The sequence below is a fragment of the Poecilia reticulata genome, chromosome 2 (assembly GCF_904066995.2).
Source record: "Poecilia reticulata chromosome 2, P_reticulata-male-v2, whole genome shotgun sequence".
Lineage (NCBI taxonomy): Eukaryota > Metazoa > Chordata > Actinopteri > Cyprinodontiformes > Poeciliidae > Poecilia > Poecilia reticulata.
Window position 1 is genome coordinate 533,886 of NC_088831.1, and position 15,267 is coordinate 549,152.

The following is a 15,267-nucleotide window of genomic DNA, read 5'->3' on the forward strand; positions in this document are numbered from 1 at the left end:
CGAATGTCCTGGTATCAGCGGTGAGACGCTGATACCACCTTCTCCAACATCCCCAGATACCTACAAGTTTGCTTCAGACATTTCCATTCTGATGAGTGTCTAAATTCGCTTTGTTGGTTTTGTGTCATAATTTTTTGCTATGATTTTGTCCGAGTGTACTCACGTTCAGTTTCTGTTGAATTAATTTAAGTCGGGCTTATATTGTTTAGGTAGCGTAGTCCGAGTTTTGTCAGTGGACATCGAGGTTATTACATTATTGTGAAGTAAACTATTTTACTAGTGTTATAAAATTTACAGCTTTAATACTGATGTGTGTTCTGATATGTCCTCTTAAAGGCAAACCGATGTATGAAATGGATTAGCACAATCCAGACTGGGGTCCAGCGCTGAATATGGGTCACTGTGAGGTAAACTGTTGGGTTCCTGGGTGTTTTCTTTCTTTTTTGTGGGTTGCTGTTTTCCTTCCATCCTTTAGGGGGCACCTGGAGGTTATTCCTGAAGGGCATGGACCGGCTGATCTGAATCACCTGCTCTGCATTATCTCATCTGGAGGAGTATAAGAGGAGGAGGCAGCCTGCACATCGGTGCCAGAGTGTTTGCCAGTTTTGGTACTTCAGGCCCCTGTTCTACTCTAGTGATCACTCTCCTCGAGAATTCCTTGTGACATTCTTTGTGTCTCCTTTCCAGAAACTCTCCCTGAAACGCTGGTGGATCCCACTCACCGGATGCCAAGAATTCACCTTCTCATTGTGACCAGATCTCCCTGGATCTCCAAGTAGGCTGTCTCCCTCGCTCTCGCCAGAGAGAAAACCTGATCGGATCTTGTCCGCCCTCCAGTGCCGCCCCCCTACCGTTTATTAACTCAGCAGCAACCCCCCCCCCACCCCGGGGCTCCAAGACATTCACCCTGGAACAATCATATATTCCCCCGGTCCCGATCATCTCCACCCAGAGTAAGTCTGCTCCTGTTTTTCTTCCTGCAATTCATAATTTTTTTTCTCCAGCCGGTTAACTCACCAATATCCTCTCATCCTCTAGTCCCAGCCCAGAAGTCCTGATCCTGCCCTGGACATGATTGCCTGTTGATTATTGTTTTCTTTATAATAAATATCATTTTACTGATTTGCCTTGTGCCGAGGGTATTCTTACATGTGGGTCAGAAGATTAAAACTCGACATGACAGAACACTCTGGCCTACAATCTGACTCAGCAGAAGCCCTTCGGAAGACCATTCAAGTTCTTGAATGGTCTTCCGAAGGGCTTCTGCTGAGTCAGATTGCATTTGAATCAAAACACTTTGATTCAAATGCATGACTCTGCCTTACAAGAATTGGCTAACCGCCAAGCAGAAACAAACAGCCGCTTAGATGAGTTAATTACATTTCTTCACCAGCCTTCTCCCCAGGCTTCCACATCAGCGGCTGCAACGACTCCGGCTCCAGTCTCAACTCCAACCTCAGCACCTCCTGCTCCCTCCGGTTCCGTGAGTACGATCCAGCCCATGTTTTCCCACCTACGTCCCCTTAATCCTGAAAGATTTTCTGGTGAGAAAAATAAATGCAAGGGATTCCTGTTACAATGTTCAATTCTCTTCAATTACTCACCTGAAAGTTTTCCTCATGACAACGCAAATATTTCGTTCATCATTTCCTAGCTCTCTGGTCAGGCCCTTAGTTGGGCAGAATCTAGATTCTCTTCATCACTAACTTATGATTGCACGTTTGATGAATTCATAAAGGAATTCAAGATGATTTTTTTTCTCAAGATGCAGATAAAATGTCCGACTTATGGCTCCTAAGACGAGGTCAACGCACAGTTTCTGAATTCGCAGTCGATTTCAGAATTAAAGCAGCAGCTTTGGGCTGGAACCCATCCGCACTTAAAAGTGCATACTTCCACTCCCTGACCGAAAAAATAAAAGATGAACTGGCTACATTAGATGAGCCAGCCACTTTGGATGAATTTATAAATCTTACCATCCGTTTAGATAACCGAATTCGTGCCAGAGAGGGAGGCGAAGAAGAGATCCACCAAGTAGAACGTTCTCTCCGTTTCACTTTACAAGTCCCCCTCCTCAGACTCCGCAAAATAACTTGCCGGAACCCGAACCCATGCAGATCGGGCATGCCCGACTAACACCAGAAGAAAGGCAAAGGAGGCTTAAGTCAAGACTCTGTCTGTATTGTGGTGAATCAGGGCATTGCATCTCAAACTGCGAGCTGCGTTTAAAAGCTCAGGTCCGTCAGTAGATGCTGGCATACTGGCGGACCATCTCAGAAAGAATGAAACCCCTTGTCTTCTCCTCCCAGCCACTCTATTCAATAAAGATCAGTCAATTTCACTCTCAGCTATGATAGATTCAGGTTGTGAGCAAAGTCTAATTGACTCCCAGTTTGTTCAACAGATGGAAATTGAGATCATCCCGCTCCCAACCCCATTACGGGTCTCCATTCTGAATGGCCGGTCCCTGACTCAGATCACACACAAGACCAAACCAGTACACTCAAATGATTTTATCTGGGAACCATTGTGAAGTAATTTCATTTTTTGTTTTTCCTGCCGCTAACTCCCCCATTGTGTTGGGTTTTTCTTGGTTGCAGCTCCATAATCCACACATTAACTGGTCTAAAATGCATGTTGAATCCTGGTCAGTTTCATGTCACTCCACCTGTCTCCGTTCCGCAGTCCCTCCAGGTTCTTCTCCAGTGAAGCGGCAAGAGGCAGATCCTCCCGACTTGTCTTTAATCCCAGCTGAGTATCACGATCTAGCTCCAGTGTTCAGTAAGTCACATGCTCTTTCTCTACCTCCACACCGTCCATATGATTGCTCCATAGACCTCCTTCCTGGTGCCCCACTTCCTAACCTCACGCCCAGTGTCTGTTACTACCCAATAGTAAGTCCCGCCCACTCCTCACAACTCTTCGGACTCACTACGGCCCAGTTCTCTGTCTAACAGGTCCGGAAAACCCCCAGAAACTCGGGTCTTACCCTAGCGATAGTTTGTGGAGAATTATCTGTTTAAACTGGGGTCGGAAAGGACTCGTCTAGCTCTGACTACCTTCGATCCAGAAGTTATGACCCTTTGCAGTTGAGGGGCAATCCGCTGAGTAGCCCTCACAGCGACATAACCCCTACAACCACTCCTGTTGACGGTAGCTCCTCTCCTAAAATAACGGCACTTGTTAACGGCTAGATTAAATTTAGTGACTTAGATTTAAGTCCCAGGGTCATTATTTTAACACTCACCAGAGGAAAACACAAAGCCATCCATTCTTTTAGAATCATGTATGTTAACTTTACCACGTTTAGGAGAACCAACAATAATTAAGACTGACACAATTAAACTCACTGTTCACAATTTTCATTAGAATTTTAGAATTATAATTTTATTAAGCAAGCTTTAGCAGGGGCATATGACAACAGATTAAATTCCCAAAAGTTATAAAAGAAGCAAAAATGTAATGTAATCAACTAGGATTAATCACCTCCTTTCCTTGTTCTCATTCCTAACCTGTTTCACTAAATTCACTGAGCGAGGCTTTTGGGGGAAGCTGGTCAACTCATACCCGATGGTTCTTGGTCTCGGCAGCTGTAATCTTTTGAGGTCCTTGGTCAGAGTCTTTGTCCAGCCGGAGCAAAGTCCTCTTCACCGAAGAGAAGCGGAGAGAAGGCTCACGCTTTCCATTGAACGTGCAGACTCTTTGTCTTTGAAAGACCTCCGTCTCTTCCCCAAGTCAGCTGCGCCGGGGTTGAGAGCGTTGAGTAGAGGCAGAGGATTAGGTCAGATCTGGAACCAGGGTTGGTGGCGGGTGGAGCTCGTCCCTTCTAGGCAGCGTGAAATCGTGGAGTAAGTTTCCCTTGGTCCCTCGGTGTAATCCTCCGCTGATCTTTAGACAGCTTCCTCTGAAGACTCCTTTTCTGCGCTGCGGACGAAGAACGCTCGTTCTGTCCCGTACATCAGTATTTATGCACTGTGTTTCCATGGAACCTGCCCATCACATTATGCATTACCTGATGTCATGCAAGGCAGGGCTGCCTGTGGAAAGTACCGGGCTCTTTCTCAAGTTTTCCAATGACTCATTCCTGCCTCCTCGCTTCATCGGGGCAGTTCCCTTTTTCATCGGGGCAGTTCCCTTTTTCATCGGGGCAGTTCCCTTTTGTCCGTTGACCATCTGTTTCCAACTCTGCCGCACCCTTGCTTTCCTTCCCCATTTGATGACTCACCCTTTGGGCCCTAGCCTTTTGCTCAGTGAGAAGTACTCTTTTCCCTCACCACAGTATCCATGATTTTTAATAATACATGCTGATTTTATATAATCATGTTATTTGTTAGTTGACTCAAAAGTATAACCTCCAGCCTTTCATGATGTAAACTATTATCATTCACTTGATTATAAGTACAGAACATCAACTGATTAGGAGTACAGAGTATACATTATTATAACATTTACCTGTTTAAAAGTACAGAATACATGTTTTGATCATTCATTACAGACATTTCTTCATTGGCCTGTATATTATCACTTTATAATCACTGTTTAATCATTATTCAGGGTATACTGTTATTTCTCAGGCCTTTATTCCATTTTTCTGCGTATACCTGGACAGATCTCACATACTCATACCAGATTTCTCGACACCAGGAAGGGAAACCATGGAGAAATATATTAAGGAGTCGTTTGCTGCGGGAATCATTAGGCATTCATCATCACCTTTAGGCGCTGGATTCTTTTTGTTGGTAAAATGGATGGCACATTAAGACCATGTATTGACTACAGAGGACTGAATCAGATAACAGTAAAAATATCCCTTACCCTTGCTCTCATCTGCAGTCAAACCAGTTGTCGGGGCCACTGTGTTTACCAAACTCGATCTCAGAAATGCATGTCACTTGCTTCGTATTGGTCAAGGAGACGAATGGAAAACCGCTTTCAAGACACACATTGGACAGTTTGAGTACCTAGTCATGCCTTTCGGGTTATCTAACGCCCTGGCCTTTTTTCAAGCATTGATCAATGATGTACTGCGTCATTGTGACTTTTTGAACGTGTTCGTCTTTGTGTATCTAGACGACATTTTGATTTTCTCCAAAAATATGTCTGACCACAAGCGTCATGTCCACTCAGTTCTCCAACGGCTGCTGGAGAATAAACTTTTTGTGAAAGCCGAGAAATGCGAGTTTCATAAACCTTCAGTCACCTTTTTGGGTTTTATCCTGGAGGGCGGACAGATAAGACCCACCGAGGAAAAGATTAAGGCGGTGGTTCATTTGCCTATCCCGGAAACACGAAAACAACTTCAAAGATTTCTTGGTTTTGCTAATTTTTACCGCAGATTTATTCGCAATTACAGCCAAACAGCTCAATCACTCACTTCTCTGACCTCATCTAAAGTCCCCTTTTCCTGGACCCCAGAGGCTAATGCTGCGTTTTCTCGACTGAAATCCCTGTTTTCGAGTGCTCCAGTTCTCATTCAGCCCGATCCTGACAAGCAATTTGCGGTGGAGGTGGACGCATCAGACTCCGGAGTAGGGGCCGTCCTATCTCAATTCTCAGAATCCTATCGCAAGACTCACCCATGCGCCTTTGTGGGCGATCGGGAACTCCTTGCCATCAAGCTTGCTTTGGAGGAGTGGCGGCACTGGCTGGAGGGCTCACAACATCCGGTGCTGGTCTGGACTGATCACAAGAACCTGTCTTACCTGCAGTCAGCCAAACGTCTCAACCCCCGCCAATCACGGTGGTCCTTGTTTTTCTCACGTTTCAACCTGTCCATATCCTTCCGTCCAGGCTCCAGGAACATAAAGCCAGACGCCCTTTCAAGGATGTTCTCCCCAGATGAGGCCGAACAGGTTCCAGCCCCCATCTTGCCCCCCCGCTGTACCTTGGCCACCTTGACATGGGAGATTGAGGATCTCATTCAGCATGCTCTACAGTCTGAACCTGATCCAGGCACTGGTCCCCCGAATAGGATTTTCTTCCTTCCTCCGTTAGGGCCCGAGTAATTAATTGGCTACACACCTCTAAATTCTCAGCCCATCCTGGGGTCAGTCGCACCATCGCTCTTGCATCTCGCAGTTTTTGGTGGCCCTCTCTTCATAAAGACATCAAAGATTACGACCTGGCCTGTTCTACCTGTTCCAGAAACAAACCTTCACATCAGCTTCCTGCTGGTCTGTTGCAACCACTCTCCATCCCCAGATGCCCCTGGTCCCACATTTCCATTGATTTTGTTACCGGTTTACCCCCCTCCAAGGGCATGACAACCATCTTCACTGTTATTGACCGCTTTTCTAAATGTTGCCATCTCATTCCCCTTAGAAAGCTGCCCTCGGCCCTTCACACTGCCCAACTCTTAGGAAAACATGTATTCAAACTCCATGGTATCCCTGTTGAGATCCTGTCTGATAGAGGCCTGCAATTTACTTCTCAGGTTTGGAAACAGTTTAGTGCTGCTCTTGGAGCTAAGGTATCTCTCACCTCTGGTCATCACCCCCAATCCAATGGACAGTCTGAAAGGATGAATCAAGAACTTGAGAACACCCTCAGATGTGTAACCTCCTCCAATGCTGTTATGTGGTCCCAGTTTCTGCCCTGGGTGGAGTACGCACATAACTCTCATGTCTCTGCAGCCACTGGGTTCTCTCCTTTCGAAGTGTCTCTGGGTTATCAACCTCCTTTACTATCCACTGATGAGCAGCAAATTGTAGTCACCTCAGTTCGGCACCACATTCGCCGCTGTAAGTTTTTTTTTGAAACAAGACCTTCTCCGCACTCAACCGTACAGCAGACCTGAATCGACTTATGGCTGACCGTAAGACGTCCGGCACCACAATACTCACCTGGACAAGAGGTTTGGCTATCGTCTTTATCTGTGTTTACTGTGTAGTTATTTTGGGTTTTCTATGTTTAGTCCTGTTTCCCTGAGTCTGTGTTGTCCTGTCAGCCCATGATTGTCTCCCAGGTGTGTCTCGTTCACTTGATTACCCCGTGTGTATTTAGTCCCACCTGTTGTCTGTGTTCTTCATCGGATCCTCGTCTAATGTCAGGTCCTTGTCGTGTCTAACGTCTAGTGACATACGTCGTGAGCAGTAGAACTGTGAAGTCCTGTGTCGGCGTAAGCTTGTTTGTCAGTCTCAGTTATTCAGTTGCTACCAGTTTTAGCTGTGTGCTAACTCTCCGCCTTGCTGCCTGTTCTGGACTGTGAGCTTCATCAATAAATTCATCACTTTCATCACAACCTGGGTCTGCCTGTATCCTCATCCTCACCACCTCAACCCACGCAACGTGACATTATGGAGCTTAATTAAAACCAGGTTAGTTTATGAATAAGTCGCAACAAACAGCCTCCATGCAGTTATAACATGAAGCTGAATGATTCCTATTGTAATAATCATACAAGTCACAATAAAATTGATAAAATAATTATTTATGAAACCAACGTAAGTTATATATCTTTACTGCACTGTTTATAATTAAACGAAGATAATTAATATGCAAACTTGCCTCTAGCTAGCAACATGTTAGCAGCCTTCATCCCTCCGGGCTCCTTTTGTGACGCACATTTCACTTCCATCGGTTGTTGTCCCGTTGTGTTGTCGTCTAACTCGGATTAGGACGTCACCAGCTTGAATTTACCAAAATTAGTTTCTATTGTCAAGGCCCTCTCTACTTTTAAGGCAATATTATGCGAGTAAAAATAGCGAATTTAAACAGCATCTGTTATCTTCCCTGCGTTCAAGTTTTTTCTTCTCTTTGTGGCGTTTTTTTGAATAAATGAAAGTGTGCAATACCGCCACCATCTGGTCTGGAGTATGAACTGGAGCTAATGCCGTTGATTATAAGGTTTTACATTACACATCTGAAAATTGATTGGATACTTTCTTAAAAATTACATCATGATTATCTTTTTTTTTATTGTATGCAATTTTAATAAATAGTAAAAGATTATTAAGGCACTTAAAAATTCAGACTTTTTAGGAAGAGAGACAGAGACTGCAGCGGCAGCGTGTCGGTTGGTCTGTGTTACCCAGAAAGCAGTTGGGCACAATATCGCAACACCGTGAGTGAAACAACCACTGGGGCAGCTACTATATAAAGTACTCGGGGACCATTTCTTTACTAATGTATGTGTAATAATAGAGTATGGAACAAATCGGCAACCCAAACTATAGCGTCTATTCTATGCACCTTATAATCCGGTGCGCCTTGTAGTGTGGAAAATACGGTACACACTTTTAACTAAAGCGTTCTTAAAGCATCTTTTTTACGGTGCGTTTCTCTGCATCTCAGACCTTGACTTGGTCATGCTTGTCTAGTTTATCTTCTACAAGTTCTTCAGATCTAGACGGTCAGTTAATCTCTTGACCTCTTCAGGTGATTCCACAGATGTTCAATCAAATTATGTTCTAGTGAAAAACTTTCACTTTCCTCTCATGAAACAATTTTTTCATTTAGATTTCTCCTTGGACTCACTCTGATGCTGAGAATAGTAATAATAATAATATCCATATTTATCTTAGTCTTTCTCTCTACTGAAGGGTTTAGGTCAGATATTTGGACATTGTGACTCATTCTCCTCTCATCAAACCCCAGTTCAACCAGAAGAAAAGCAATGCTGAGCATTTTAATAGATGATTCTTTTAACACTGTTTATATTCACAGGTGGGATGGCCTGGTCCGGCTGTCTGAAGGTTAACTTTGTTTAACAAGGCATCACTTGGACTCCTGCTGGTCTGTATCTGTTCTTGTACTGAGAAATATTGTTTCATATGTTTTCTTCTCAGCTTCCTGCTTCTTTCCTTCCCTTCTGCTCAGACAGAATTGGGTAAGATGGATTTTCTTCACTCTGCTCCCTTATCCTGGAATTTGAAATGAATTTATTTCATTTAGTGCTATTACATCCAAACTTAAAGTTCTTGAGGCCGATTCAGTGATATGTACCTGTTTTTCATAGCTCGTAATTTTCTTTTAACTGGGCAACTTTGTGTGTTCCGCTTGGTGCTGCCTTCTGGCCACGACTACTTTGAAGAAAAGTTTCTTAATCTCATTGGAATTTTATCCTAGTAAAATAAAGGTTGAATAATAAAAAATGCATGTATTTTCTTCAGTTGTTAATGTCTATTTTTACTGTACTGTGGTTTATACAGAGTATAATGATACCGATTCTTTTGGAGTCTTCTCCTTACTGATACTATTATGATTAAAGTATTTAATGACTTTTATGGCTTTAAAGGATGTAAGTGTGAAACATGAGGTAAATGCAACAGAGTTTAACTTTATTTCAATTAGATTCACTATTTTTGATGGCAGATGTGAATCAGTTTTGTATCTAGAACAGTTTTGTATCTGAGTATATTTATTCTCAGCAGCGTGTGCAGGCCTTTCTCTCTACATCCTGCTGGTGTGGCAGTGGAGTTCATCAACATCTCAATCAAACCTTAACTTTTCGTACCAACAGCAACGCAAAGTATTGATAGTTGAAAAAATATTTCAATAAATAATATATATATAAATATAAGTCACCAGTGTCTGAGATGAAAACCAAACACATATTATTGAAAAGCTTTCTTATTGAAAACCAGCATGAAAGGAGCAAACTGTAAAGATTTTAAAGTAATATAAATAAATAATGTCATGTACAGAAACATCTGCAATACGCTATTTTTATGACAATCCATAAAACATCAGGATCCGATTCATTTAGAAAAAAAGTGTTTCCAAAGTAAAAAATAATTTACTCATTTAAATGGAAAAGGTTGCATATTTTACTGTTAGGTATAAAACAACAAAATAGTCCAACACAAACTATCAAACTGAAGCTCAGATGTTTAAACCAGGATGTCATAAATGCTGTAAAATTTCAGAAAAATTGTAATTTTGCTGATTTTTAAACAGGAAATTGTGATCTGAAAATGTATACAAGCTATATCAAGTTTAAAAAATAGCAAAAATATTAGTTGAATTACGTTACATTAAGAGAAAGTATAAAAAATGCAGGTGAAATGTTGCATTATGAAGGTTTGATATAGATGAATAAGTGAATATAAATAAAATGCTATAAAATAAAGAACAGTTTAGCGACAAATGTAGACAAAAAATGACTGTTAAAAATTTATATTTTAATATTCTATTGATCTATTTATTCAAATGATTCCCTCACATAAACTCTGGATGCAGACTCACAACAATCTCTGCATTGACCAAACCTTTCTCTGAAACAACGGAGAAAACATCGATTTCTCTGGAATCTGATCGATCAGAAAAGCTCAGCAGCCACAGCTGCACAGACCGAAGCAGCGGAGGGCAGGCCTGTGATTTCCATTATTCATGCTTGTGGGTGAGGAGCTTTCTGCGATGCTTCTCTGCATCTGCTTTCTCAGAAGCGTACCTGTCCCAGCTTGCTGTGCTGATACACTAAACTATTATTTATAAGGCGGCCAGGATGTAGGTTAGAGCAACACGCTGCACTCTGCAGCTTCAAACCACAAAACTTGTAGTTTCACTAAGAGGACGAGAGCATGTTAGCTGGAATAATGGAAGAATCTTTTTATGGACTGGGACCTGAAGATGTGTCATGTACTCATGTTGTAATTAAAAAAATAAAGACTCATAAAAAAGATTCACCATTAAAAGCAGCAAATGATAATTCTACGTAATTATATGAAACAGCAATTGGTTTCCTTCATCAAAGAGCAACCTTACTATGATAGAGACGAATAAACAACTAAATATTTATAGCATTAAAGTATATTTATTCTCAAAATCTTGTCATTTCTATTGAAGTTATTTTTTTTTTAGAATTTATTAAATCAATAAATAACTAAAATGTGTTCATGCTAACACTCTGTTAATGGCTCAGTATTTGCACATTCACCTATTTGTGTGTAAAACCTGCCTTTTCTTCTCAGAGAGCATATCTAACTTATTAAAAAGAAAGCTGGAAAGGTTGAAATTTCTAGTATTTTTCCATATTTGAGTGATAAAAAATAAACAAGCCCAACAACCAGTTAAAGAAAATCCTTAAGAGAACTAAGAATGGACTTTAATGAACTACAGAGACCAAACCTTTTCATCAAAGTCTCTTTCTGAAACTTCAAATCAAATGTTTTAACACAACAGGTTCTGATAAATGTGTGTTTCCTTTAAGAAAATGTCTGCAGTTTAGAAAGGATAAATCAAATTGAGGAAGAACTTTAAGGTCCAGCAGGTTCTGACATCAAATTCCATAAGATGCCTCATTTTCCGGGTCTTGTGTCGGCTCTGAATCATACAGTTCCTGGATCTGTGGTTCTGAACACATCGGTTCTAAGCTCAGCGGACGGGAAAAATCATAGTACACATGTCTGACCCGGCTTGGAGGTTGTGTTTCCAGGGAGGAGCTGACTGTTTTCATCAAGCACAGGATGTTAGGTGTCAGAGAAGGTTGTTTGCATTTCCCAAATACAGTCAGACTGACAGGTGGTTCCTCTTTTTGAAATTCCAAACTGAGTTGTAAACAACACAAAATCTGGGTTCTGTCTCAGTCACTGGAAACCTAAATATAGTGAAGCCAGTTGGAAATGTAAAACTAAGCTGCTTTCTGACTGATTTGGCGCTACGCTGAGTGATGATATCCATTTGGAAAACTCATTTGTGTCCAAGTTTTAACTTCCGGTTTCATGTCTTGAGAAGCTGCTTCAGTATTTCCTCTGCTCTTCCCAGTTGGGATGATCTTCTCAGATTTCTTCTTTCTCCTCCAAATGTCCCAATCAGTTCTATTTCAATCAGACTACGGGACATGTGCCCTGTTCCTGATGTTTTCGGTGAAATGGCTTCATCACCATTTTGCAGTAGATAATGATGATCTCGCTGTTGGTACATTTTACACTGAAACTCATTGATCTCTGGGACACAGAACCCGTCACAGCTGGATGTTGTGCTAAAGTGTTTAAACGGATAAACTTGGCATCATCAGACATCTAACAGACCAGATTCTTCTCAGATCTGTTGTTGTAAAAATAAGTTTAAGAATAAAATCAATGTAAAACTTTAGACTTCCTCCAAGTCCAAACATTTCACCACAATGGGCAAAAATCATTAAGTTGAAAGTGTCTGTGGGCCATGGTGTTGTTTTGATTTATTTAAAAAAAAGTTAAGATGTTTATCAAATGCTTGACAGTAGAGTAAACATTAAAAATGTAAGAAAGTAGGCACAAGGTAGTAATTCTGGTTTTGTTTTTGATAAAGTTTGCCTTATTCAAACAAAGGTATTCTGTCAGGTCTTAGGTTGTTTTGATTTGTTGATGTTTTGTTATATTCTGTGTTCCTTAGTTTGTTACTTTGATTAGATCAGTTTTGTTCATGTTTTACTTTAGTTCAGTTCTTCTGAGTGATTCTAGTTTATTTCTTGTGCCTAGTTATTCTTTGTTATAGTTTAATTATGTTTTATTTGTCTAGTTATTCTTCAATGTGACTCAGTTCCTAGTCCCCAGTGTTCTCTCCCTCGCCCTATGTGTCACTTTCTCTCTCCCCACTCACACCTGCAACCCATTAGCCAATCAGTTCAGGTTCTTTGTTCCAGTTTTAACTCTCCCAGTACTTCTGCTCCTCTTCTCTCTGGTTCCTCCTGTTTCTTCCCCTCTGGCTCCCTGCTGGCTTTTGTTCCTGGTTCCCATGTTTTTTGCTCTGTTTGACTCCCTGTGCTCTCTCTCCATGGTTTTTGTTTGTTGTTTTTTCATTATATGTTCTAAAATCTACTCAACGCCTCTGTCACTTTCAAAATGTTCTCTGGAATGGGGTTATTTAAAACAAAGGCTTTTTTCGCTTTTTTGCAGGTTTTAAGAACATTTTTCTGCATCTTGCAAAATGAAATAAGTCAATAAAACATGGTTTTTGTTCCCTCAGGTCTGTCTTAGCATAAATGTTGATGGATTCTTGTGATTCCATTCACTATGAAGTGAAAATGTTACATGGTTTTGCACCATGTAACATTTTCCATTTTTATAAAGACGTCAAGTTATCACCAAAACATTAATCCCCCAAAATGTTCTGTTTTAGAAAATCAGTTGCACATGTGTCTCGGGCCACAGGTTCAGACTGTCATGATTTGTTGTAGGTTCGGACACAGAAGCAGAGAGATGAGGCAGCAACTTATGTACTTGCTCATATGATTTAATGAATATAATGAGCAAGTACAAAGTCCAGGCAGCACAGCTGGGCATTGTAACAAGAACTCAAACACTGGTAGCACTGGTGAAACAACAAGACGTCAGACAGCAAAGACAAGAACAACAAGGATCCGACAAGGAAACACAGACACAGGTGGGATTAAATACTCAAAGAAAGTAACCAGGGGAAACGCGGGACAGCTGGGGACAATCAGGGTAGATGGGATAACGTGGAGACTCAACTGAACACAGAAACCAAAAATAATACAGAAAAACCAAATCCTCACACAGACAAACCAACGCTAAGTGATCAAACAGATCGCTTAGATCTACTGCCTGTTCTGAAGTAGAGCAGCATGACCAACAGATCCAGGAGAACTGAAACTGCTGCAACTGAACACATTTCATACTTTCTAGTTGGAAATCTAAGTTCATATTATCAGTGTCTTGTTTTTTTCATTCTTGGATCGGTACACAAAATATGTGGAATCTTTTTGTACTTTTAATACTGTGCAATGTAATAAAAATGAGAATAACATGAGTTTTGTGCCAAAGAGGCGTTCTGTCTTTTTTTTCCTCGCTGAAACAGGCAACCTGCTTTCCACAACTCAATTTAATGGTCTCGATCATTTGTATCCGCTCCGCTGATTGTTTATCGCCTGTCACATGGATGCCACTCTTAGCCTCAGAATGTCGCAGCACGTCTTCAGCCCATCCATAATGAAGATGATAAGGTTGTCTTCCTCCGCAGGTAGAAAAATGAGTCGTTCAGCTCCTGTAAAGACAGTCGATATTTTTCCAGCTGGAAGTGGAAAAAACTGGATCGTTGGAGATTTTACATAAAAAGAAGGATGCTGCATCATTCTCAAACGAAGCAAAGGGATTAAACACACTCAAATAGTTTAAAATTATACTAGTTGGTCTGCATCCAGCTCACCTCTAAAACTGACTCCGGGGTTTAGTTTACAGTTGGATTATGTAGAAACTGCTGGGTTGGAAAGATTTACCCTGAGAATGCAGACAGGCATGACAATCAATAGTAATTAGGTTCTTAATGTGTTTCACTTTACACAAGTGTTTTACAATGGGCAAGTTTGCTTGTGAACTTCCCAAGGTGAAAGTGAAAAGAGGGAAGATCAGCTTGTGGATAAATTTTTAACACCCTGTGCAGAGTGAAAACGGGGCCAAAGCGCCGCATGTAATTGATGAAATCATGACATGTCAGTCAGCATCTGCTCACAGGCATTAAGTCGAGGCTAAATTTGCCTCCATTTGCATTTAGAATTGCCCCCTGGAATTGTTTTGATTCATCGTCTCATTTGCTTTTATTCCTTTTCATTACAGTCATGAGGTAATGGGAGGTTTGCAAATGTGCTGTGACACGCCGGGTGTGATTACTGCGCCGCCATGAACTGCCTGACAACTACGCTTCCTCCTCCACCCTGCCCTCCACACACAAGTCAAACGACTGCTGTCACTAAATGGCATTTAGATTCATTTAGATCCAGGTGAGATTTTTTTTTATGTAGTAGTCTGACAGGTTGAGATAATTTTGAAAAATGTTGTAACTGGTTTTCATAAACAGGGTTCAAACATTTACTTTTTATCTTTTGAGAAATATTGGGCTGTTACTGGATTTAACAAGGTTAAAAGATACATTTGTCTTATTATCACTATTGGTTACTGTTGTTAATATGAGTGGATGTGTAAGACATCTATTCTGGTTTTGCAAACAGTATCTCAGTCACAGATGGGTTTTCTGGCTGTAATGAGAATCCTCTACTAAATTCACTCAGTGGAATAAAAACAAAACAAATTTACCAATCAGAATGCTTCACAAATCAAAGAACGGATTTATAGAAAAAGCATGTATGTGAAGTATTTGATAAACTATGGAAGACGATAAGAGACACTAAAAAACAAGAAAACAAATTCTGACTTTATTAAAAAATTCTGACTTTTCCTCAGAATTCTGACTTTTTTGATCTCAGAAGATAATTTTTTTCTTTCAGTGACCCTCTTTAATAACAAACAGTAGATTTAATGAGCTGAAGAACATTTAGTTGAGTTACATCTTATTACGCCGTTGTCCATTTTTAGGATTGTTCAGCACAGTTTG

The 15,267-nt window shown here is 41.0% G+C and overlaps 1 long non-coding RNA gene across 1 annotated transcript; it reads left to right on the forward strand.

The window, feature by feature from the left end:
* The first annotated feature begins 1,341 nt into the window (after window positions 1–1,341).
* LOC145554487 (uncharacterized) lies at window positions 1,342–14,715 on the forward strand. Its single transcript, XR_014090455.1, has 3 exons — window positions 1,342–1,483; window positions 2,686–2,781; window positions 14,493–14,715. It is a non-coding gene; the product is annotated as an uncharacterized LOC145554487 (long non-coding RNA).
* The last annotated feature ends 552 nt before the right edge of the window (window positions 14,716–15,267 follow it).